The 23894-nt window shown below is 37.9% G+C and overlaps 1 long non-coding RNA gene across 1 annotated transcript; it reads left to right on the plus strand.

Moving 5' to 3' along the window:
• The first annotated feature begins 679 nt into the window (after positions 1-679).
• LOC311236081 lies at positions 680-2128 on the plus strand. Its single transcript, XR_014620195.1, has 3 exons — positions 680-796; positions 926-994; positions 2103-2128. It is a non-coding gene; the product is annotated as an uncharacterized lncRNA (long non-coding RNA).
• Positions 2129-23894: the final 21766 nt, after the last annotated feature.

A 23894-nucleotide genomic window follows, 5' to 3' on the forward strand; every position in this document is an offset into this window, starting at 1 on the left:
AAATATACTAATTAAAATGGTTGGACCTCCCTGCAAGATTTGTACTTTGTAGGTCTGCATTTTAAAAGTATGTTTTTTTTCTCTGAAATGTAAAAGTACAAGTAGGCCTATACAAACTTTTTTTTTTATGTTTTTTTGTGTGCATTTTACTGCTTTATTTCGGACAGGCCCGACAGAGAGGAAGGTTTTGGGAGAAGACTTGGGGGAAGACAAAGGTCTCCGGGTCCGGGAGTCGAACCCGGGACGTCCGCGTTGCACTGCAGCGCAGCTATGTGGTGCGCCACCCTGGCGCCCCATACAAGTATATAAACCTAATAATACTCGAGTGAAATACTAATCCCCCAAAACAGTACTTAAGTATTCTAACGAAGTACAATTACTCAAGTACTTTACACCCCTGTGTATAAGTAAGTATATAGGAGGATTATATGCAGTAAAGTATATGTGGTAAAGGGGGGATATGTTGTTTTACATTTTGGGTGAACTCCCCCTTTATCTTTGGCACGTATACCCTGCTCTGGCCTGCAGACTCTCACCTAGGACCAGATCACAGCTGTGACGATATTCAGTATAGGCTACTCCTTCTTTTGTGTGTTTGTTAAACTGTCTGATGGGAAGTATGAGGAAACCGGTTGTTTGATTCTCCATCATCATTGACAGGAATCGTCGTGGAGTAGTTCTCCAACAGGTGAAACCAGAGAGGTACTGTGACATTCCAGACTATAAAAGACACCTGACCGACCTCCAGGATCACAGATCCCTGTATCCATGAGAGAGAGAGGACACTGGCCAACAGGTGGGTGATTTGCTGTTGACAAGCTGTTATACAGTAGCATATTTTACAGGAGTTTTGTTAACAATCTTTTTTTATTCATTCAATTTGAGCAATCAAATGTGCCATGTTTGTGTGTTTATGTGCCAACAGATTTCACTCCTGAGCTGGTTAGAACGGGGCGCGAGATGATGTTACCTTTGCTGCTTTTGGGGATCATGAGTAAGTATTGTTACATTCTGTCCCATTTACACTGCCCTGCAGAAGCTAACCGCAGGAACTATACTGGCCTGCAGAAGCTAACCGCAGGAACTATACTGGCCTGCAGAAGCTAACCGCAGGAAATACTGGCCTGCAGAAGCTAACTGCAGGAACTATACTGGCCTGCAGAAGCTAACCGCAGGAGCTATGCAGTAAAACTGAGAGAAATGGCTTTAAAGTTCTTTGACTATGGTCAAATTTCTCTCGGGATTCTATTTCTATTCCAGTGATTTTGTAGTTACTGCAATTCTTTATACCCTTTTCTGTAAAACAGAGCAAGATTGAACTCTGAAACGTTATCACGAGATACACCAGATATTGAGAAGTAAAATTTCACTCATAACAACATTTTGAAAATTATTGTAGTTACTGTGGTCCTCTGACTCCGGTCTCCTCTCCATCCCACCACCAAACTGCGGACTGTAGGTCCCAGAGCCTTCTCTGTTGCCGCACCCACCCTCTGGAACTCACTCCCTCCAAACATCCGTAGTGCTACATCCCTGCACTCCTTCAAATCCCAACTCAAAACCCACCTCTTCACCAAATTTGTAAATGACTCTGCCTGATTTTTTATAATTTTTTTTATTTATTTTTACTTTGTTGTTACGTTGTTCCCTGATCCCCTTCCCCTAGCTGCCCCCTCCTGTTAAGCGCCTTGGGTCTCTTGAAAGGCGCTATATACATCTAAGATATTATTATTATTATTATTATTATTATTATTATTATTATTATTATTATTATTATTATTATTATTATTATTATTATTATTATTATTATTATTATTATTATTATTATTATTATTATTATTATTATTTATTATTATTATTATTATTATTATTATTATTATTATTATTATTATTATTATTATTATTATTATTATTATTATTATTATTATTATTATTATTATTACTGCGGTTAGCTTCTGCAGGGCAGTGTAGATCAGTGAGTAAATGTGAGCTTTAGTGATGTACTATTGCATGGTACAATGTCTGAGTCTGATGCAGATGCTATCATTTATGTATTTGTGTATTTATTTATTGTACCTATCACTTTTTTTTTTTTACCACAGGCATCATGATCTCTCAAGCTAATGGTAAGTCAAAGCTTATGAAGATAAATTACAATATGATGATGATGGTAATGATGATAATGATGATGATCAAGTCAAGTCAAGTCAAGAGTTTTATTTGTCACGGCATACGAGTATACAATGAAATGCGGGTGGTCTTGCCCGCAACGATGTGCAATACAGTGGGTACAACATATAATAGAATCCAATACAAAAAGAGTTGTGCAATAACAGGTAACAGGTAACAGGTAACATGGTGTGACATCAAAATCGGTATCTGTACATAGTTATTTACAGAGCATATAGGACATGCTAGGTAGCTTTGGTAGTGCAATACACAGTTACTGTTGCTAATACTGATTTAAAGTGGCCTTTCCTTTTGGCAATAAGTGTGAGTGTGTGCGGCATGAGTGTGTGCCCGCTCATGTTAAAGTGTTAAAGTGGCTGCTAGTGTGTGAGCGTGCACAGCGTGCATGTCGTGTGTGTGCTCATGTGTGCTTATGTGTGGATAGTTCAGTGTTCTGTGGTACTCAATGTTCATTGTTCAGGACTCTGATGGCCTGGGGGAAGAAGCTAAGCCTAAGCCTCTCTGTCCTAGTAGCTGGGGTTTGCAGGCGTCTGCCTGACCTCAGCAGCTGAAACAGGCTGTTATTGGGGTGGTGGGGGTCTTTCATTATTCTGCAGGCTCTGGATTTGCACCTCTTGTTGTATAGAACCTGCAGGGGAGGTAGTGTACCTGTGGTACGCTCGGCTGAGCGCACCACTCTCTGTAGGGCCTTCTTGTCCTGTGCCGTGCTGTTTCCATACCAGGCAGTGATGTTTCCGGTCAGGATGCTCTCTACAGCTCCTGAGTAGAAGGACTGGAGTATCTTCCCCGATACTCTGAACTTCCTTAACTGTCTCAGGTGGTAGAGGCGCTGTTTCGCCTTCTTTACTACTGTGTCTATGTGTGTTGACCATGTCAGATCCTCTGAGATGTGGACCCCCAGGTACTTAAAGCTGCTCACCCTGTCCACGGTAGCCCCGTTAATCATCAGTGGTGTGTGCGTCTCCTGCTGTCCTCTCCTATAATCCATGATCAGCTCCTTGGTTTTACCAATGTTCAGGAGCAGGCTGTTGTCCTGGCACCAGCGTTCCAGTACCTCAACCTCCTCCCGGTAGGCCTTCTCGTCGTTGTCCGAGATCAGCCCCACCACCACTGTGTCGTCTGCGAACTTCACTATGGAGTTGGAGCTGAACTTGGCCACACAATCGTGTGTGTAGAGTGAGTACAGCAGGGGGCTCAGAACACAGCCCTGGGGGGACCCGATGCTCAGGGTGATGGTGTTGGAGGTCTGACCCCCCACCCTGACCGCCTGGGGTCTTTCGCTCAGAAAGTCCAGTACCCAGGCGCTCAGGGCGGAGCTCAGACCTAGCTCGATCAGCTTGTCCACCAGTCTGGTGGGGACTATGGTGTTGAACGCTGAGCTGTAGTCAATGAACAACAGTCTCACATAGCCCCCCTTCTGACGGTCAAGGTGAGAGAGGGTGCTGTGCAGTACCTGGGAGACCGCGTCGTCAGTGGACCTGTTTGTCCTGTATGCAAATTGCATAGGGTCCATATCACTGGGGAGGGAGGCACAAATGTGGTCCTTGACCAGCCTCTCGAAACATTTCATGACCACAGAGGTGAGTGCCACCGGTCTGTAGTCATTTGGACATGTTGGGGAGGGTTTCTTCGGTACAGGGATGATGGTAGACATCTTGAAGCAGGCAGGGACCACTGACTCCGCCAGGGTTTGATTAAATATGGCGGTGAACACCGGGGCCAGCTGGTTGGCACAGGACTTGAGTATGCGTCCTGTTATACCATCTGGGCCAGCAGCCTTCCTGGTGTTCACCTGCATGATGATGATGATGATGATGATGATGATGATGATGATGATGATGATGATGATGATGATGATGATGATGATAATAATAAGCTCAGTAATACTAATAACAGTATTATTATTTATAGTAATAATAATAATAATAATAATAATAATAATAATAATAATAATAATAATAATAATAATAATAATAATAATAATAATAATAATAATAATAATAATAATAATAATAATAATAATAACATTAACAATAATAATAATAATAATAATAATAATAATAATAATAATAATAATAATAATAATAATAATAATAATAATAATAATAATAATAATAATAATAATAATAATAATAGTGTGTAACATTAACAATAATAATAATAATAATAATAATAATAATAATAATAATAATAATAATAATAATAATAATAATAATAATAGTGTGTAATAGTGTAATAGTGTGTAATAGTGTAATAGTGTAATAGTGTGTAATCGTGTGTAATAGTGTAATAGTGTGTAATAGTGTGTAATAGTGTGTAATAGTGTAATAGTGTAATAGTGTAATAGTGTGTAATAGTGTAATAGTGTAATAGTGTAATAGTGTAATAGTGTAATCGTGTGTAATAGTGTGTAATAGTGTGTAATAGTGTAATAGTGTGTAATAGTGTAATAGTGTAATAGTGTATTAGTGTAATAGTGTGTAATAGTGTAATAGTGTAATAGTGTGTAATAGTGTAATAGTGTTATAGTGTGTAATAGTGTAATAGTGTAATAGTATAATAGTGTAATAGTGTAATATTGTGTAATAGTGTAATAGTGTGTAATAGTGCAATAGTGTAATAGTGTGTAATAGTGTAATAGTGTGTAATAGTGTGTAATAGTGTAATAGTGTAATAGTGTAATAGTGTGTAATAGTGTAATAGTGTGTAATAGTGTAATAGTGTGTAATAGTGTAATAGTGTAATAGTGTGTAATAGTGTAATAGTGTGTAATAGTGTAATAGTGTGTAATAGTGTAATAGTGTAATAGTGTGTAATAGTGTGTAATAGTGTAATAGTGTGTAATAGTGTAATAGTGTGTAATAGTGTAATAGCGTGTAATAGTGTAATAGTGTGTAATAGTGTAATAGTGTAATAGTGTAATAGTGTGTAATAGTGTAATAGTGTAATAGTGTGTAATAGTGTAATAGTGTGTAATAGTGTAATAGTGTAATAGTGTGTAATAGTGTGTAATAGTGTAATAGTGTAATAGTGTAATAGTGTGTAATAGTGTAATAGTGTAATAGTGTGTAATAGTGTAATCGTGTGTAATAGTGTGTAATAGTGTAATAGTGTGTAATAGTGTAATAGTGTAATAGTGTAATAGTGTGTAATAGTGTAATAGTGTAATAGTGTGTAATAGTGTTATAGTGTGTAATAGTGTAATAGTGTGTAATAGTGTAATAGTGTAATATTGTGTAATAGTGTAATAGTGTGTAATAGTGTAATAGTGTGTAATAGTGTAATAGTGTAATAGTGTAATATTGTGTAATAGTGTAATAGTGTGTAATAGTGTAATAGTGTGTAATAGTGTGTAATAGTGTAATAGTGTAATAGTGTAATAGTGTGTAATAGTGTAATAGTGTAATAGTGTGTAATAGTGTAATAGTGTGTAATAGTGTAATAGTGTGTAATAGTGTGTAATAGTGCAATAGTGTAATAGTGTGTAATAGTGTAATAGTGTAATAGTGTGTAATAGTGTAATAGTGGGTAATAGTGTAATAGTGTAATAGTGTAATAGTGTGTAATAGTGTGTAATAGTGTAATCGTGTGTAATAGTGTGTTATAGTGTAATAGTGTGTAATAGTGAGTAATAGTGTAATAGTGTGTAATAGTGTAATAGTGTGTAATAGTGTGTAATAGTGTAATAGTGTAATAGTGTGTAATAGTGTGTAATAGTGTGTAATAGTGTAATAGTGTGTAATAGTGTAATAGTGTGTAATAGTGTGTAATAGTGTAATATTGTGTAATAGTGTAATAGTGTAATAGTGTGTAATAGTGTAATAGTGTAATAGTGTGTAATAGTGTAATAGTGTAATAGTGTGTAATAGTGTAATAGTGTGTAATAGTGTAATAGTGTAATTGTGTAATAGTGTGTAATAGTGTAATAGTGTAATAGTGTGTAATTGTGTAATAGTGTGTAATAGTGTAATAGTGTAATAGTGTGTAATAGTGTAATAGTGTTATAGTGTGTAATAGTGTGTAATAGTGTAATAGTGTGTAATAGTGTAATAGTGTGTAATAGTGTAATAGTGTTATAGTGTGTAATAGTGTGTAATAGTGTAATAGTGTAATAGTGTGTAATAGTGTAATAGTGTGTAATAGTGTAATAGTGCTATGCGACTTGCGGGTTGTGTCATTGCACTCAGTAGGGATATCCTCTTTCATTGGTCTATGTTGACCACTCCCCCGATCCTTAGGCCGCGCCCCCTTTTTGTATCCTTTGAACCGTTTGTCATAGAGACTCGCGAGAGACCCTCTCCCGTTGGCCAGCGGTGCACAGGCGTCACCCACACTTTCACAATTTCCCCCGCGCGGAATTGTCTAGTTCTTGTTCATCTTTTTATTATTATTATTCCACTGATTTTGCAAACACTACTCGTGCCAGAGCGTTCGCGCCCCATACACGTGAAAGGTATCAAAACGACCGGCTTGCCTATGGCAACAGCGCTATTCGAACTCGTAAAGTTTCACCGCACCGTCTGGCTACGAATTGACTTTAAACTGTAACATTTCGGTCCCATTGGAAATGCATTGTAACTTAGGCCCCGTTTAGACGGAAACGCTAGCAGGTGAATCCGCAAAAATATTTTCTGCGGATGTGCCTTTCTTTTATACGGAAACGGCGTTTTTACGGGGGGTGAAACCGCAAAAAAGTGAGACTACCTTCCAGGGTGGAATTCCTAGAAACGCAAAAGCTTTGCGCTCTCGTCTAAACTGTTAAACCGTATAAATCTGTTAAAACGATGACGAAACGGTTGTCACGGCTCTGGTCGCGCGTACTGCTTACGTCACAGGTAGCAGGTATGCGCCAGTAGCCGAGACGTAAACAAAGCAAGTATGTCTGACTATATCAACGGAGATCACCTGAAGGCTACATTGGCAGTACTTTTAACCCTTTCACTGCCACACGACAGTAGGTTAACCCTTTACTATCACACAACCGGCTGTCGTGTGGCAGTGAAAGGGTTAAATACACAAGAATCTGTCCCGCGGCGTGAGTGGACCACTGTCTGTGAGTGACTCTGCTTTGACCCAATCACATTCCCCATCCACAGTCTGCGAATCAGAGGCAGAGTAGGGCGGGTCTTCACAGCACGTCATGTGACATATGCGCCAATCGTGTGACAGTGGGGGTCCGTCGTTACAGCGTCGTCTGCACGGAGAATTCCACCCCAAAACGCTCGTCTAAACGTAAAATTAAAAGTGAAACCGCAAGATGACTTTTGCGGTTTCTGTTCACAAAACGCTCGTCTAAACGTAGCCTTAGAGTGCGGGAGCTGAAATAATCTTTTTTCCACTACCTTGGGTGAATTGCGAGAGTGATCTCAATTTTGGACGTAGAAATAAAACAAACACATCAAAACGATGACACGGCTGTCAGCCCGCTCACAAATGTGTAATAGTGTAATAGTGTAATAGTGTGTAATAGTGTAATACTGTGTAATAGTGTAATAGTGTAATAGTGTGTAATAGTGTGTAATAGTGTAATAGTGTAATAGTGTAATAGTGTGTAATAGTGTGTAATAGTGTAATAGTGTAATAGTGTGTAATAGTGTAATAGTGTAATAGTGTGTAATAGTGTAATAGTGTAATAGAGTGTAATAGAGTGTAATAGTGTGTAATAGTGTGTAATAGTGTGTAATAGTGTGTAATAGTGTAATAGTGTGTAATAGTGTAATAGTGTAATAGTGTGTAATAGTGTAATAGTGTAATAGTGTGTAATAGTGTGTAATAGTGTGTAATAGTGTAATAGTGTGTAATAGTGTAATAGAGTGTAATAGAGTGTAATAGTGTAATAGTGTGTAATAGTGTAATAGTGTAATAGTGTGTAATAGTGTAATAGTGTGTAATAGTGTAATAGTGTAATAGTGTAATAGTGTGTAATAGTGTAATAGTGTGTAATAGTGTAATAGTGTGTAATAGTGTAATAGTGTAATAGTGTAATAGTGTGTAATAGTGTAATAGTGTGTAATAGTGTAATAGTGTGTAATAGTGTAATAGTGTAATAGTGTGTAATAGTGTGTAATAGTGTGTAATAGTGTAATAGTGTAATAGTGTGTAATAGTGTGTAATAGTGTAATAGTGTGTAATTGTGTAATAGTGTGTAATAGTGTAATAGTGTAATAGTGTGTAATAGTGTAATAGTGTGTAATAGTGTAATAGTGTGTAATAGTGTAATAGTGTGTAATAGTGTAATAGTGTACTAGTGTGTAATAGTGTAATAGAGTGTAATAGTGTGTAATAGTGTGTAATAGTGTGTAATAGTGTAATAGTGTGTAATAGTGTAATAGTGTAATAGTGTGTAATAGTGTAATAGTGTGTAATAGTGTGTAATAGTGTGTAATAGTGTAATAGTGTGTAATAGTGTAATAGTTTGTAATAGTGTGTAATAGTGTAATAGTGCAATAGTGTGTAATAGTGTAATAGTGTGTAATAGTGTAATAGTGCTATGCGACTTGCGGGTTGTGTCATTGCACTCAGTAGGGATATCCTCTTTCATTGGTCTATGTTGACCACTCCCCTGATCATTAGGCCACGCCCCCTTTTTGTATCCTTTGAACCGTTTGTCATAGAGACTCGCGAGAGACCCTCTCCCGTTGGCCGGCGGTGCACAGGCGTCACCCACACTTTCACAATTTCCCCCGCGCGGAATTGTCTAGTTCTTGTTCATATTTTTATTATTATTATTCCACCAATTTTGCAAACACTACTCGTGCCAGAGCGTTCGCGCCCCATACACGTGAAAGGTATCAAAACGACCGGCTTGCCTATGGCAACAGCACTATTCAATCTCGGAATGTTTCACCGCACCGTTTGGCTACGAATCGACTTTAAACGAGAACATTTCGGTCGCATTGGAAATGCATTGCAGTGCGGCAGCTGGAATAATTTTTTTTCCACTACCTTGGTTAAATTGCGAGAGTGATCTCAATTTTGGACGTAAATAACAAATAAAATATTGAAAATAAATGGAATTGGACATTTCTATCTCAACTGATGACCATTTGTTTGAAGGTTCTCCTCCCCATAGACACAATGTAATCCCACTCTTGAAATACGATGATTTTTGAGCTTTTTCCCCTTCTGTTCCGATCACCACCAGGGCCACAATTGTCGACGGAATGCCACAATTTGCCTACTCCTTGAAGTGCTCATGTGCGCTTCACAACGCTTCATCTCTTATGGTTTGCTTTTAATCATCATGACAATGGAGTCATGCATCTGCCTCCATTGGAATACATTCAAAGTGAAAATGCAAAGTCATTCGTGATTGCATCACCTGTGTGGCTCATGGCTCATGATTGGTTCAGCCTAACAGCTGTGAGGCTCATGGCTCATGGCTCAGCTGACTTGATTTGATTTGATTTTATTAGGGATCCCCATTAGCTGGTGCGATAGCAACCAGCTAGTCTTCCTGGGGTCCACACACAAAAAAACACACAAAAACAATCACTATTGCAAAAAACTATTATTAAAAGTCAGTACACACAATGCATAATGAACCTACTGTGACAATTAATATAGCTAAAATTACATTAGTGTAAAACAAAAACAAAAAATTACTTTACAGTGTTAAAAACAATTTAAAAACAATTTAAGATTATTTTTAAAAGTGAATCTACTGTAAATGCAGCAGAGGTTCCGAGGCAGGCCATTCCACAGAGTTAATGCTCTAAAAATAAAAGATCTCCCCAGAGCACTGGTTCTAGGACCTGGCAATTCAAGCTGCCCACTACTGGAACCTCTAGTGTAATGCTCGTGCACAGTATTACTAAAAACAATCTGATTATGTATAAAAACAGGAGTCTTACTGCTCATGACCAACTTGAACAGCACAAGTATATTAAAAGACAATCTTGCCAATGACCTCACCGACTTTACCCTTCATTGCCACTCTGTGTAGCAGTACTGAATTGCTTGACAGCGCCCTCTGTCTTGCGGGTTGTGTCATTGTACTCAGTAGGGATATCCTCTTTCATTGGTCGATGTTGACCACCTTTCATTGGTCGATGTTGACCACTCCCCCGATCCTTAGACCACGCCCCCTTATGCCACACCCCCTTAGTGTATCTCTTGAACCGTTTGTCGCAGAGACTTGCGGGTGGTTCCATTGTACTCGGTAGGGATATCCTCTTTCATTGGTCGATGTTGACCACTCCCCCGATCCTTAGACCATGCTGCCTTAGGCCACACCCCCTTAGTCCCGAAAAATTTCGAAAACTCGGAAAAGTCCGAAAAGTTTCAAATGGTCTTCAAATGGTCTATGTTGACCACTCCCCCGATCCTTAGGCCGGGCCCCCTTTTTGTATCCTTTGAACCGTTTGTCATAGAGACTCGCGAGAGACCCTCTCCCGTTGGCCGGCGGTGCCACCCACACTTTCACAATTTTCCCCACGCGGAATTGTCTATTTAATGTGGGTGACCTGGGCGAAGCCAGGTTGCAACCCACACTATACATATCTATACTCTTTTTATTCTTTATTCTTCTTCTTTATTCCACCGATTTTGACAACAAACTCGTGCCAGAGCGTTCGCGCCCCATACACGTGAAAGGTATCAAAACGACCGGCTTGCTCCAACTCGATATGCTATTCGAACTCGTAAAGTTTCACCACACCGTCTGGCTACGAATCGACTTTAAACGGTAAAATTTCGGTCCCATTGGGAATGCATTGCAATTTAGAGTGTAGCAGCTGAAATAATCTTTTTCCCCCTACCTTGGGTGAATTGCGAGTGTGATCTCAATTTTGGACGTAGAAATAAAACAAACACATCAAAACGATGACACGGCTGTCAACCCGCTCACAAAAGAAAAATAAATGGAATTGGACATTTCTATCTCAACTGACGACCATTTGTTTGAAGGTTCTCCTCCCCATTGACCGCCATGCAATCGCACTCTAGAAATCACATTTTTCACACTATTTTTTAGCCTTCTGTTCCGATCGCCGAAGGAGTGCCACAATATCGCACGAATGCCACAATCTCGCGCACAACCCTTCGCCTACTCGTTGTAGTGCTTCTGTGCGCGTCACAACGCTTCATCTCTTATAGTTTTCTTTTAATCAATGTGACAATGCAGTCATGCATCTGCCTCCATAGAAATGCATTGGATAGAAAATATGCAAGTCATAGTGATTGCTTCACCTGTGTGGCTCATGGCTCACTCATGATTGGTTCAGCTGTGTGGCTCGTGGCTGAGCTGCCAATGACCTCATCCACTTTAACCCATCATTGCCCATCACTGTGTTGCAGTACTGAATTGCTGGACAGCGCCCTCTGTCTTGCGGGTGTCATTGTACTCAGTAGGGATATCCTCTTTCATTTTTCATTGGTCCATGTTGACCACCTTTCATTGGTCGATGTTGACCACTCCCCCGATCCTTAGACCACGCCCCCTTAGGCCACACCCCCTCAGTGTATCTCTTGAACCGTTTGTCGTAGAGACTTGCGGATTGTGCCATTGGTCGATGTTGACCACCTGTCATTGGTCGATGTTGACCACTCCCCCGATCCTTAGACCACGCCCCCTTAGGCCACACCCCCTCAGTGTATCTCTTGAACCGTTTGTCGTAGAGACTTGCGGATTGTGCCATTGTACTCGGTGTAATAGTGTAATAGTGTGTAATAGTGTAATAGTGTAATAGTGTGTAATAGTGTAATAGTGTGTAATAGTGTAATAGTGTAATAGTGTGTAATAGTGTAATAGTGTAATAGTGTAATAGTGTGTAATAGTGTAATAGTGTGTAATATTGTGTAATAGTGTAATAGTGTGTAATAGTGTAATAGTGTAATAGTGTGTAATAGTGTAATAGTGTATAATAGTGTATAATAGTGTATAATAGTGTGTAATAGTGTAATAGTGTAATAGTGTGTAATAGTGTGTAATAGTGTAATAGTGTGTACTAGTGTAATAGTGTGTAATAGTGTAATAGTGTGTAATAGTGTAATAGTGTAATAGTGTGTAATAGTGTAATAGTGTGTAATAGTGTAATATTGTGTAATAGTGTAATAGTGTAATAGTGTGTAATAGTGTAATAGTGTGTAATAGTGTGTAATAGTGTAATAGTGTGTAATAGTGTGTAATAGTGTAATAGTGTGTAATAGTGTGTAATAGTGTAATAGTGTGTAATAGTGTAATAGTGTGTAATAGTGTAATAGTGTAATAGTGTGTAATAGTGTAATAGTGTGTAATAGTGTAATAGTGTAATAGTGTGTAATAGTGTAATAGTGTGTAATAGTGTAATAGTGTAATAGTGTGTAATAGTGTAATATTGTGTAATAGTGTAATAGTGTGTAATAGTGTAATAGTGTGTAATAGTGTAATAGTGTGTAATAGTGTAATAGTGTAATAGTGTGTAATAGTGTAATAGTGTAATAGTGTGTAATAGTGTAATATTGTGTAATAGTGTAATAGTGTGTAATAGTGTAATAGTGTGTAATAGTGTGTAATAGTGTAATAGTGTGTAATAGTGTGTAATAGTGTAATAGTGTGTAATAGTGTGTAATAGTGTAATAGTGTGTAATAGTGTAATAGTGTGTAATAGTGTAATAGTGTAATAGTGTGTAATAGTGTAATATTGTGTAATAGTGTAATAGTGTGTAATAGTGTAATAGTGTGTAATAGTGTGTAATAGTGTAATAGTGTGTAATAGTGTGTAATAGTGTAATAGTGTAATAGTGTGTAATAGTGTGTAATAGTGTAATAGTGTGTAATAGTGTAATAGTGTGTAATAGTGTAATAGTGTGTAATAGTGTAATAGTGTGTAATAGTGTAATAGTGTAATAGTGTGTAATAGTGTAATAGTGTAATAGTGTGTAATAGTGTAATAGTGTAATAGTGTAATAGTGTGTAATAGTGTAATAGTGTGTAATAGTGTAAAAGTGTGTAATAGTGTGTAATAGTGTAATAGTGTGTAATAGTGTAATAGTGTGTAATAGTGTAATAGTGTGTAATAGTGTAATAGTGTGTAATAGTGTAATAGTGTAATAGTGTGTAATAGTGTAATAGTGTAATAGTGTGTAATAGTGTAATAGTGTGTAATAGTGTGTAATAGTGTAATAGTGTGTAATAGTGTAATAGTGTGTAATAGTGTAATAGTGTGTAATAGTGTAATAGTGTAATAGTGTGTAATAGTGTAATAGTGTAATAGTGTGTAATAGTGTAATAGTGTGTAATAGTGTATAATAGTGTAATAGTGTAATAGTGTGTAATAGTGTAATAGTGTAATAGTGTGTAATAGTGTAATAGTGTGTAATAGTGTAATAGTGTAATAGTGTAATAGTGTGTAATAGTGTGTAATAGCGTGTAATAGTGTAATAGCGTGTAATAGTGTGTAATAGTGTAATAGTGTGTAATAGTGTAATAGTGTGTAATAGTGTAATAGTGTGTAATAGTGTAATAGTGTGTAATAGTGTAATAGTGTGTAATAGTGTAATAGTGTAATAGTGTGTAATAGTGTAATATTGTGTAATAGTGTAATAGTGTAATAGTGTAATAGTGTGTAATATTGTAATAGTGTGTAATAGTGTAATAGTGTGTAATAGTGTAATAGTGTGTAATAGTGTGTAATAGTGTAATAGTGTGTAATAGTGTAATAGTGTGTAATAGTGTAATAGTGTGTAATAGTGTAATAGTGTAATAGTGTGTAATAGTGTAATAGTGTAATAGTGTAATAGTGTGTAATAGTGTAATAGTGTAATAGTGTAATAGTGTGTAATAGTGTAATAGTGTGTAATAGTGTAATAGTGTGTAATAGTGTAATAGTGTGTAATAGTGTAATAGTGTGTAATAGTGTAATAGTGTGTAATAGTGTGTAATAGTGTAATAGTGTGTAATAGTGTAATAGTGTAATAGTGTGTAATAGTGTAATAGTGTAATAGTGTGTAATAGTGTAATAGTGTGTAATAGTGTAATAGTGTAATAGTGTGTAATAGTGTAATAGTGTGTAATAGTGTAATAGTGTGTAATAGTGTAATAGTGTGTAATAGTGTAATAGTGTGTAATAGTGTAATAGTGTGTAATAGTGTAATAGTGTAATAGTGTGTAATAGTGTAATAGTGTGTAATAGTGTGTAATAGTGTAATAGTGTAATAGTGTGTAATAGTGTAATAGTGTGTAATAGTGTAATAGTGTAATAGTGTAATAGTGTAATAGTGTGTAATAGTGTGTAATAGTGTAATAGTGTAATAGTGTGTAATAGTGTAATAGTGTGTAATAGTGTAATAGTGTGTAATAGTGTGTAATAGTGTAATAGTGTGTAATAGTGTGTAATAGTGTAATAGTGTAATAGTGTGTAATAGTGTAATAGTGTGTAATAGTGTGTAATAGTGTGTAATAGTGTGTAATAGTGTAATAGTGTGTAATAGTGTAATAGTGTTGCGGGTTGTGTCGTTGCACTCAGTAGGGATATCCTCTTTGATTGGTCTATGTTGACCACTCCCCCGATCCTTAGGCCGCGCCCCCTTTTTGTATCCTTTGAACCGTTTGTCATAGAGACTCGCGAGAGACCCTCTCCCCCGTTGGCCGGCGGTGCACAGGCGTCACCCACACTTTCACAATTTCCCCCGCGTGGAATTGTCTAGTGTTTACTTATTATCTATATTCTCAGATTTTGCAAACACTACTCATGCCAGAGCGTTCGCGCCCCATACACGTGAAAGGTATCAAAACGACCGGCTTGCCTATGGCAACAGCGCTATTCAAACTCGGAGAGTTTCACCACACCGTTTGGCTACGAATCGACTTTAAACAGGAAAATGTCGGTCCCATTGGAAATGCAATGCAAGTTAGAGTGCGGCAGCTGGAATAATTTTTTTTCCACTACCTTGGGTAAATTGCGAGAGTGATCTCAATTTTGGACGTAGAAAAAAAAACACATCAAAACGATGACACGGCTGTCAGCTTGCTCACAAAAGAAAAATAAATGGAATTGGACATTTCTATCTCAACTGATGACCATTTGTTTGAAGGTTCTCCTCCCCATAGACACCAATGTAATCCCACTCTAGGAATACGATGATTTTTTAGCTTTTTTCCCCTTCTGTTCCGATCGCCACCAGGGCCACAATTGTTGACGGAATGCCACAATATCGCACACAACCCTTCGCCTACTCGTTGAAGTGCTCATGTGCGCGTCACAACGCTTCATCTCTTATGGTTTGCTTTTAATCATTGTGACAATGCAGTCATGCATCTGCCCTCATAGACATGCATTGTATGGAAAGTGCAAGTCATTCGTGATTGCATCACCTGATGCAGCTGTGTGGCTCATGGCTCATGGCTCAGCTGAAAAAGAAAGCAATACGCTTGGACCAGCACTCACAGATTTTGGTATATTTAATGGCAGCCTGAAACAAACATGTTTCGGAACAATTATGTTCCTTCCTCAGTGTTGATGGCTCAGCTGACCTGCCAATGACCTCCCCTTGACTTAACCCTTAAGTTACCCTCTGTGTTGCAGTACTGAATTGCTTGACAGCGCCCTCTGTCTTGCGGGTTGTGTCATTGTACTCAGTAGGGATATCCTCTTTCATTGGTCGATGTTGACCACCTTTCATTGGTCGATGTTGACCTCTCCCCCGATCCTTAGACCACGCCCCCTTAGGCCACACCCCTAAGGTATTAGTGTGTAATAGTGTAATAGTGTGTAATAGTGTAATAGTGTAATAGTGTAATAGTGTGTAACAGTGTAATAGTGTAATAGTGTGTAATAGTGTAATAGTGTGTAATAGTGTAATAGTGTGTAATAGTGTAATAGTGTAATAGTGTGTAATAGTGTAATAGTGTAATAGGGTAATAGTGTAATAGTGTAATAGTGTAATAGTGTGTAATAGTGTAATAGTGTGTAATAGTATGTAATAGTGTAATAATGTAATAGTGTGTAATAGTGTAATAGGGTAATAGTGTGTAATAGTGTAATAGTGTAATAGTGTAATAGTGTGTAATAGTGTAATAGGGTAATAGTGTGTAATAGTGTAATAGTGTGTAATAGTGTAATAGTGTAATAGTGTATTAGTGTGTAATAGTGTAATAGTGTGTAATAGTGTAATAGTGTAATAGTGTGTAATACTGTAATAGTGTAATAGTGTGTAATAGTGTAATAGTGTAATAGTGTGTAATAGTGTAATAGTGTAATAGTGTGTAATAGTATGTAATAGTGTAATAGTGTAATAGTGTGTAATAGTGTAATAGTGTAATAGTGTGTAATAGTGTATTAGTATGTAATAGTGTAATAGTGTGTAATAGTGTAATAGTGTGTAATAGTGTAATAGTGTCTAATAGTGTAATAGTGTGTAATAGTGTAATAGTGTGTAATAGTGTAATAGTGTGTAATAGTGTAATAGTGTGCTATGCGACTTGCGGGTTGTGTTATTGCACTCAGTAGGGATATCCTCTTTCATTGGTCTATGTTGACCACTCCCCCAATCCTTAGGCCGCGCCCCCTTTTTGTATCCTTTGAACCGTTTGTCATAGAGACTCGCGAGAGACCTTGCCGATGACACCACAGTGATAGGCCTAATCACCAACAACAATGAAACAGCCTACAGAGAAGAGATTAACAACCTGGCACAAATGGTGCAGATTGAACAACATCTCCCGCAACTGCAGGAGAGGGGGAGAAAGGCTATAGACCCTGTCTGTCACGGTTTGGTGGTGAGAGCAGGACCCAAAGGCAGACAAGACCAGGTGGGCAGCGAGTTAACCCTTTCACTGCCACACTACCAGATGGTTAACCCTTTCACTGCGACAATACAGAAGGTTAACCCTTTCACACGACAAAGGGTTAAATGGCTGCTTTTTCATATAGCGCTTTTATCCAAAGCGCTTTACAATTTGTTACTCACATTTTACCCATTCACTCACACATTCACACACCAACGGCGGAGGCAACCATGCAAGGTGCCAACCTGCTCATCGGGAGCAATTAGGGGTTAAGTGTCTTGCTCAAGGACACATCGACACGCTGCCCGGGAGCGTCTATGCTTTTACCAACACGTTCGTGTTTCCGGGTTCCCGTTTTGCGCTCTGATTGGCCAGGTCATGTGACATGTGCGCCAATCGTGCGACGGCAACCCACACTATACATATCCATACTCTTTTTATTTATTCTTTATTCCACCGATTTTGCAAACACTTTGCAACACGTAAGCGTTCGTGCCCCATACACGTGAAAGGTATCAAAACGAGCGGCTTGCCTATGGCAACACCGGTCTCCGAACTCGTAAAGTTTCACCGCACCGTCTGGCTACGAATCGACTTTAAACGGTAAAATTTCAGAAATGCATGCAATTTAGAGTGCGAGATCCACCGATTTTGCAAACAACACTCGTGCCAGAGCGTTCGCGCTCCATACACGTGAAAGGTATCAAAACGACCGGCTTGCTCCAACTCGATGTACTATTCGAACTCGTAAAGTTTCACCGCACCGTCTGGCTACGAATCGACTTTAAACGGTAAAATTTCGGAAATACAGTGCAATTTAGAGTTTCAAACACTTTGCAACACGTAAGCGTTCGCGCACCATACACGTGAAAGGTATCAAAACGAGCGGCTTGCCTATGGCAACTGCGGTCTTCGAACTCGTAAAAGTTTCACCGCACCGTCTGGCTACGAATCGACTTTAAACGGTAAAATTTCGGTCCCATTGGGAATGCATTGCAATTTAGAGTGTAGCAGCTGAAATAATCTTTTTCCCCCTACCTTGGGTGAATTGCGAGTGTGATCTCAATTTTGGACGTAGAAATAAAACAAACACATCAAAACGATGACATGGCTGTCATCCCGCTCACAAAAGAAAAATAAATGGAATTGGACATTTCTATCTCAACTGACGACCATTTGTTTGAAGGTTCTCCTCCCCATTGACCGCCAAGCAATCGCCCTCTAGAAATCCATTTTTTTTTAGCCTTCTGTTCCGATCGCCGAAGGAGTGCCACAATATCGCACGAATGCCACAATCTCGCGCACAACCCTTCGCCTACTCGTTGTAGTGCTCTTGTGCGAGTCACAACGCTTCATCTCTTATAGTTTTCTTTTAATCAACGTGACAATGCAGTCATGTAAAGAAATTTCAGAATATGCAAGTCATTGTGCTCATGGCTGATTGGTTCAGGCTTAACAGCTGTGAGGCTCAGGGCTCATGGCTGAGCTGACCTGCCAATGACATCATCCACTTAACCCATCATTGGCCATCACTGTGTTGCACTACTGAATTGCTGGACAACGCCCTCTGTCTTGTGGGTTGTGTCATTGTACTCAGTAGGGATATCCTCTTTCATTTTTCATTGGTCCATGTTGACCCCCTTTCATTGGTCGATGTTGACCACTCCCCCGATCCTTAGACCACGCCCCCTTAGGCCACACCCCCTCAGTGTATCTCTTGAACCGTTTGTCGTAGAGGCTTGCGGATTGTGCCATTGGTCGATGTTGACCACCTTTCATTGGTCGATGTTGACCACTCCCCCGATCCTTAGACCACGCCCCCTTAGGCCACACCCCCTCAGTGTATCTCTTGAACCGTTTGTCGTAGAGACTTGCGGATTGTGCCATTGTACTCGGTGTAATAGTGTAATAGTGTGTAATAGTGTAATAGTGTAATAGTGTGTAATAGTGTAATAGTGTGTAATAGTGTAATAGTGTAATAGTGTGTAATAGTGTAATAGTGTAATAGTGTAATAGTGTGTAATAGTGTAATAGTGTGTAATATTGTGTAATAGTGTAATAGTGTGTAATAGTGTAATAGTGTGTAATAGTGTAATAGTGTATAATAGTGTATAATAGTGTATAATAGTGTGTAATAGTGTAATAGTGTAATAGTGTGTAATAGTGTGTAATAGTGTAATAGTGTGTACTAGTGTAATAGTGTGTAATAGTGTACTAGTGTGTAATAGTGTAATAGTGTAATAGTGTGTAATAGTGTAATAGTGTAATAGTGTGTAATAGTGTAATATTGTGTAATAGTGTAATAGTGTAATAGTGTGTAATAGTGTAATAGTGTGTAATAGTGTGTAATAGTGTAATAGTGTGTAATAGTGTGTAATAGTGTAATAGTGTGTAATAGTGTGTAATAGTGTAATAAATCAAATCAAATCAAATCAAATTTATTTATAGGGCCCGACAACACACGTTAATGTCCCCATGGGCCGTACAGGTCTTCTTTAAACAAGTCAAGAAGACAACATAACAATAAGTCAAGAACAGAACAAGAACACCATAGGGTCCAAACATTTTTTAGATGAATGCAAATAAATGAAAGAATGCAAGCACTCCCAGACATACCCCACGCGAAGGTAAGGAAAAACTCACTAAAACCTAACAATAGGGAAAAAAAGCTCCACAGGCAATGTGGAGGAGAGAAACCTTAGAAGGGCCGTTCAAGGGGGGATCTCCCTTCTTAGATGTCGGTGATAGTAGTGTTGCAGACGGACAGTTGGTAAGCATGCACTCATGTGTGTGGTGAGACACAGATGAGTGCATGCAATAGCAACTGTACATTTTGAAAAATTAAAGATAGAGCTAATAGCGATAGCAACTGAACATTTTGAAAGATTAAAGATAGAGTTGATAGCGGATCTATTTGAGGCACAGGGGCGGCGCAAGAGGGTCACGTCCTCCCCGTCTTAGTCACGGGACATTCAACACTCCGGTCGTTGCTCAGGGACAGCCGGAGACAGGGGGAAGGGGGGTGACGCAGAGAGGGTCGCGAACTCCCGACATCATCGCGGGACATCCGGCACTCCGGTCACCACTACGAGACCTCCGAAGACAGGGGGGCACGCAGAGGGGGTCGCAATCTCCCGGCCTTCGTCACGGGACGTCCAACACTCCGGTCAACACTCCAGGACAGCAAGTCATAGGAAGACAGGGAGACGGGACAGGCGTTAGACAGCTCATGAGATTGTAGTAGGGGGACATAGCAATAGATACAAGTGGTAGGCATATATGTGAATGGAGTAGATATATGAAGTAAGCGTATTATGTGAATAATAGTGTGTAATAGTGTAATAGTGTGTAATAGTGTAATAGTGTGTAATAGTGTAATAGTGTAATAGTGTGTAATAGTGTAATAGTGTAATAGTGTGTAATAGTGTAATAGTGTGTAATAGTGTAATAGTGTAATAGTGTGTAATAGTGTAATATTGTGTAATAGTGTAATAGTGTGTAATAGTGTAATAGTGTGTAATAGTGTAATAGTGTGTAATAGTGTAATAGTGTAATAGTGTGTAATAGTGTAATAGTGTAATAGTGTAATAGTGTGTAATAGTGTAATATTGTGTAATAGTGTAATAGTGTAATAGTGTGTAATAGTGTAATAGTGTGTAATAGTGTGTAATAGTGTAATAGTGTGTAATAGTGTAATAGTGTGTAATAGTGTGTAATAGTGTAATAGTGTGTAATAGTGTAATAGTGTGTAATAGTGTAATAGTGTAATAGTGTGTAATAGTGTAATATTGTGTAATAGTGTAATAGTGTGTAATAGTGTAATAGTGTGTAATAGTGTGTAATAGTGTAATAGTGTGTAATAGTGTGTAATAGTGTAATAGTGTAATAGTGTGTAATAGTGTAATAGTGTAATAGTGTAATAGTGTGTAATAGTGTAATAGTGTAATAGTGTGTAATAGTGTAATAGTGTGTAATAGTGTGTAATAGTGTAATAGTGTGTAATAGTGTAATAGTGTGTAATAGTGTAATAGTGTGTAATAGTGTAATAGTGTGTAATAGTGTAATAGTGTAATAGTGTGTAATAGTGTAATAGTGTGTAATAGTGTAATAGTGTGTAATAGTGTGTAATAGTGTAATAGTGTGTAATAGTGTAATAGTGTGTAATAGTGTGTAATAGTGTAATAGTGTAATAGTGTGTAATAGTGTAATAGTGTAATAGTGTGTAATAGTGTAATAGTGTGTAATAGTGTAATAGTGTGTAATAGTGTAATAGTGTAATAGTGTGTAATAGTGTAATAGTGTAATAGTGTGTAATAGTGTAATAGTGTGTAATAGTGTAATAGTGTAATAGTGTAATAGTGTGTAATAGTGTGTAATAGTGTGTAATAGTGTAATAGCGTGTAATAGTGTAATAGTGTAATAGTGTAATAGTGTGTAATAGTGTAATAGTGTGTAATAGTGTAATAGTGTGTAATAGTGTAATAGTGTGTAATAGTGTAATAGTGTAATAGTGTGTAATAGTGTAATATTGTGTAATAGTGTAATAGTGTAATAGTGTAATAGTGTGTAATATTGTAATAGTGTGTAATAGTGTAATAGTGTGTAATAGTGTAATAGTGTGTAATAGTGTGTAATAGTGTAATAGTGTGTAATAGTGTAATAGTGTGTAATAGTGTAATAGTGTGTAATAGTGTAATAGTGTGTAATAGTGTAATAGTGTAATAGTGTAATAGTGTGTAATAGTGTAATAGTGTAATAGTGTAATAGTGTGTAATAGTGTAATAGTGTAATAGTGTAATAGTGTGTAATAGTGTAATAGTGTGTAATAGTGTAATAGTGTGTAATAGTGTAATAGTGTGTAATAGTGTAATAGTGTGTAATAGTGTAATAGTGTAATAGTGTGTAATAGTGTAATAGTGTAATAGTGTGTAATAGTGTAATAGTGTAATAGTGTGTAATAGTGTAATAGTGTAATAGTGTGTAATAGTGTAATAGTGTGTAATAGTGTAATAGTGTAATAGTGTGTAATAGTGTAATAGTGTGTAATAGTGTAATAGTGTGTAATAGTGTAATAGTGTGTAATAGTGTAATAGTGTGTAATAGTGTAATAGTGTGTAATAGTGTAATAGTGTAATAGTGTGTAATAGTGTAATAGTGTGTAATAGTGTGTAATAGTGTAATAGTGTAATAGTGTGTAATAGTGTGTAATAGTGTGTAATAGTGTAATAGTGTAATAGTGTAATAGTGTAATAGTGTGTAATAGTGTGTAATAGTGTAATAGTGTAATAGTGTGTAATAGTGTAATAGTGTGTAATAGTGTAATAGTGTGTAATAGTGTAATAGTGTGTAATAGTGTGTGATAGTGTAATAGTGTGTAATAGTGTGTAATAGTGTAATAGTGTAATAGTGTGTAATAGTGTAATAGTGTGTAATAGTGTGTAATAGTGTGTAATAGTGTGTAATAGTGTGTAATAGTGTGTAATAGTGTAATAGTGTGTAATAGTGTAATAGTGTTGCGGGTTGTGTCGTTGCACTCAGTAGGGATATCCTCTTTGATTGGTCTATGTTGACCACTCCCCCGATCCTTAGGCCGCGCCCCCTTTTTGTATCCTTTGAACCGTTTGTCATAGAGACTCGCGAGAGACCCTCTCCCCCGTTGGCCGGCGGTGCACAGGCGTCACCCACACTTTCACAATTTCCCCCGCGTGGAATTGTCTAGTGTTTACTTATTATCTATATTCTCAGATTTTGCAAACACTACTCATGCCAGAGCGTTCGCGCCCCATACACGTGAAAGGTATCAAAACGACCGGCTTGCCTATGGCAACAGCGCTATTCAAACTCGGAGAGTTTCACCACACCGTTTGGCTACGAATCGACTTTAAACAGGAAAATGTCGGTCCCATTGGAAATGCAATGCAAGTTAGAGTGCGGCAGCTGGAATAATTTTTTTTCCACTACCTTGGGTAAATTGCGAGAGTGATCTCAATTTTGGACGTAGAAAAAAAAACACATCAAAACGATGACACGGCTGTCAGCTTGCTCACAAAAGAAAAATAAATGGAATTGGACATTTCTATCTCAACTGATGACCATTTGTTTGAAGGTTTTCCTCCCCATAGACACCAATGTAATCCCACTCTAGGAATACGATGATTTTTTAGCTTTTTCCCCTTCTGTTCCGATCGCCACCAGGGCCACAATTGTTGACGGAATGCCACAATATCGCACACAACCCTTCGCCTACTCGTTGAAGTGCTCATGTGCGCGTCACAACGCTTCATCTCTTATGGTTTGCTTTTAATCATTGTGACAATGCAGTCATGCATCTGCCCTCATAGACATGCATTGTATGGAAAGTCATTCGTGATTGCATCACCTGATGCAGCTGTGTGGCTCATGGCTCATGGCTCAGCTGAAAAAGAAAGCAATACGCTTGGACCAGCACTCACAGATTTTGGTATATTTAATGGCAGCCTGAAACAAACATGTTTCGGAACAATTATGTTCCTTCCTCAGTGTTGATGGCTCAGCTGACCTGCCAATGACCTCCCCTTGACTTAACCCTTAAGTTACCCTCTGTGTTGCAGTACTGAATTGCTTGACAGCGCCCTCTGTCTTGCGGGTTGTGTCATTGTACTCAGTAGGGATATCCTCTTTCATTGGTCGATGTTGACCACCTTTCATTGGTCGATGTTGACCTCTCCCCCGATCCTTAGACCACGCCCCCTTAGGCCACACCCCTAAGGTATTAGTGTGTAATAGTGTAATAGTGTGTAATAGTGTAATAGTGTAATAGTGTGTAACAGTGTAATAGTGTAATAGTGTGTAATAGTGTAATAGTGTGTAATAGTGTAATAGTGTGTAATAGTGTAATAGTGTAATAGTGTGTAATAGTGTAATAGTGTAATAGGGTAATAGTGTGTAATAGTGTAATAGTGTAATAGTGTAATAGTGTGTAATAGTGTAATAGTGTAATAGTGTAATAGTGTGTAAT

This window comes from Notolepis coatsorum, assembly GCF_963971535.1.
Source record: "Notolepis coatsorum genome assembly, chromosome: 10".
NCBI lineage: Eukaryota > Metazoa > Chordata > Actinopteri > Aulopiformes > Paralepididae > Notolepis > Notolepis coatsorum.